A 3,665-nucleotide genomic window follows, 5' to 3' on the forward strand; every position below is an offset into this window, starting at 1 on the left:
ACATTATTTTCCCCTGGGTGGGGGAGAGGGAGCTTTGGATTAGGTCTTGTCCAAGCCCAGTACTAGGATAGAAGGATGTGGGCAACAGATAGTTCTTCATATTTCTTTCCTTCACTTCTTTCTAGATATACTGACCTACCTGCTATTTCCTAAGCTTAATATTCCCTCTCCTTCATTCATGCCTTTCTCTAGGCCCCTTGTACTTGGAATGTAGTCTCAGAGCGTTTCCTGATTTCTACTGTTATTGTTCTCTCTCTCCTGAAATTACTTTGTATTTTCTGAAGTTCCTTGAGGGGAGATACTGTTTTATATTTTGTCTTTATTTACCTAGCAGCTGTGAGTGTAAACCCTTGCATGTATAAAGTATCTAATTAATCTTTGTTGAATTAATTAAAAAATTATGTGATGTGTTTATTAGAAGACTCATTAATTATTGTTTCATCTGAGAAAGGCAGCATATAATTATATTCTTACTTCTGTACTAACTGAGACTATAAAACTATTTTCCAGCCCTTTCCCCCTTCCAAAAAAAATAGAATGTGCTCAAATCTATCAACAAGGGCAGTTGACCATATTCCATGCAAAGGACTGTGGCGGGATTTTAATGACTTAGAAAGCGGAGTGAATGAAATCTGCAAATTCCTTTTTGGAGATAGAAGTTGGGTTGTGAAACTTCTGTCAAGTGGAATGGTGAGAAGCCAACGCTACCTGGGTACTCAGTATGTTCCTACATGTCCTACCACCCATCCCACACAGTGTCAAAGTCCTGTAGCCGCCATGGGTGCCAGGATACCCACCCTAGAGAGCACTGAAGGGCTCAGAAGGTGTCACCAAGGACACCGGAGCCAGCTCTTTGATGGCTGCTACTTTCTGCATATACCAATGTTCAAAACTTTTCCAGGGACCCACAAAATACAGGGGAATAGACAATGCAAAGAAAATCACCCAGGCAGCTAGACTCTCCAGAGCTCTATTGCCCTGCTATAGTCAATCAACAAATACTTATTAAGTACCTATTATCAGTCAGCAACTTTGAGAGGTGCTGAAGATACAAAGACAAAAATGAAACTGTCCCTGCCCTCAGATAGGTCATATTCTTTTTTTTTTAAACCCTTACTTTCCATCTTGCAGTTAATACTGTGTATTGGCTCCAAGGCAGAAGAGTGGTAAGGGTAGGCAATGGGGGTCAAGTGACTTGCCCAGGGTCACATAGCCGGGAAGTGTCTGAAGTCAGATTTGAACCTACGACATCCCATCTCTAAGCCTGACTCTCAATCCACTGAGCTACCCAGCTGTCCCCTGATGGGTCATATTCTGAAAATGAATGCAAAATAATTTATAGAGGAGAGGCACTGAAAAGGTGGAAGATGCATAATAGCTTCATGTAGAAGATACTATTTTACTACAGCTTTGAAAGTAAGGGAGGAATCTAAGAGAGGGAGACAAGGAAGAATTGCTTTGTGGATATGGAGAGAATGATAGCATGCAAAGGCAGAGAAAGGACATGGAATGTTATAGGGAAGTAACAGGAAGAAGTTTAACAAATGAGACTGTACTGAAGTATTTGTGAAGTGGAGTTATGTACATAGGAGCAGCTAGGTGGCACCAGGAGTGAAGTCAGGAAGACTTCTTTTCCTGAGTTCAAATCTGGCCTCAGACACTTACTAGCTATGTGGTGGTGAGCAAGTCATTAAACCCTGTTGGCCTTGGTTTCCTCCTCTGTAAAATGAGCTAAAGAAGGAATTGGCAAACCACTCCAGTATCTTTGCCAAGAAAACCCCAAATGGGGTCATGAAGACTTTAATTCAAGTAAAAATTCCAAACAATGAACAAAACATAGTAAGTCTATAAAGGTTGCTTAGAACCTGACTGGGATGAGTATTAAATACCAAACAGAGGAAATTTGAATTTGACCATGAAGATAAAAGGTAACCACTGGAGTTTATTAAGCAGGGGAATGACAGAGTTCTATGCTTTAGGAATATCACTTTGGCAATAGTATGGAGAATGGATTGGAGAAAGAAGAAACCAATTAAAAGGCTATTGGAGGGCAGCTGGGTAGCTCAGTGGAGTGAGAGTCAGGCCTAGAGACAGGAGATCCTAGGTTCAAACCCAGCCTCAGCCACTTCCCAGCTGTGTGACCCTGGACAGGTCACTTGACCCCCATTGCCCACCCTTACCACTCTTCCACCTATGAGACAATACACCGAAAGTACAAGGGTTTAAAAAAAAAGGCTATTGGAATAGTTCAGGTTAAGGCATAAAATATGAACTAGGATGGTACAAGAAGAAGGGGAGAGATATGAGATACTGTGGAGATAGAAAGAACAAGATTTAGAAATTTATTAGTTAAATGGGGTCATCTCTCATAGTTTTCCCTTCTTCAAAAACTTGTGTCTCTAGCATTTCTCCTGTAATATAATAGGCCAGCTTTGACATCTGCCTACTTGTTCAGACTTTTCTTGCTTTTATCTGCTATTTTGAGTTGAAGAGAAACTGTCAATAGCTTCAGCCTTCCTGACCCACACATCAACTGCCCTGCCTCCCTAATTGTGATAACAACCAAGGTCTTATTGACTAATCATTAATAGGTGACTACTACTTTATCACAATTATTGGTCAGTGTTTGGTTTACATTTTCTAACAGTAGAAAAAAATATGCTTGACAACCTAAAGATTCTGGGTCAAGATGAGCAAGGCAGTAAGTAATCAAATTCTCATTCGGTGCTAATAACTACACTGATTATGCTACATGCTCAGAAAGACAATTAGTTTGTGTTCAGATTCCACTTCCTTGGTTTTGAACTGTTGAGAAAAAAATGGTGATCTCATATAAATGAGTGTGAGAAATGAAGAACATACAAACATAAAGGAAAGAAAGAGTAGAGAGGAAACTCACTTTCATTTGGACAAAAAGGGGTTGGACAAGTTGCTTCTCCCTTTTTGCCCCAGTTTCCTCATCTGTAAAATGAGCTGGAGAAGGAAATGGCAAATGACTTTAGTATCAGTGCCAAGAAAACCTCAAATAGGGTCATGAATAATGGGACAATGTAGTGCCTAAAGGTTAGGATAGGGACTGAGATGCTCACATTTACATAGAGACAAAATCAATTTGTTATAGGAATAAATTAACCTCCTAGGAAAATTGGGAAAATATTAAAATACAAAAAGAAATGGTGAGTACAATAATGTGGAAATTTAACATGTAAATCTTATAGGTATGGAGAGGGTCCTGGGAAAGGGGAAAATATTACTGAAGATGATTTGGAGTTTTGTATAATTTGGGGCAAGTAATTCATAGAATACTAGAATGCCCATTAAGAGACAGAATAGCCTAGGGCAGGGATGTGAACCTTTTAGAACCTTTTAGACCACCCCACCTGTCCAGAGACTGAGGGCATCCCCTGCATTTGGGAGCAGAGGTTGGGCTCCCAGATGGCTGGCACCTGGGAGGAAAGCCACTTCCTGCCACCCCAGGAACCCCCACTGTATCCGGCCTTGCAGGGGCTGAGTGAGGGGGCTGCTGCTAGGCTTCACTCAACTGGAGAAGACTAGTAGGGTCAGGAAAGCAGGGGAAGGCTGGGGAGAAAGCAGCTTCTTATTACCACAAAGGATGCATGATTTTGTTGAGTCCAATTCAAATGCAGCCCCAGCAGCCTCTGCTT

Source organism: Gracilinanus agilis, chromosome 6, assembly GCF_016433145.1.
Source record: "Gracilinanus agilis isolate LMUSP501 chromosome 6, AgileGrace, whole genome shotgun sequence".
Lineage (NCBI taxonomy): Eukaryota > Metazoa > Chordata > Mammalia > Didelphimorphia > Didelphidae > Gracilinanus > Gracilinanus agilis.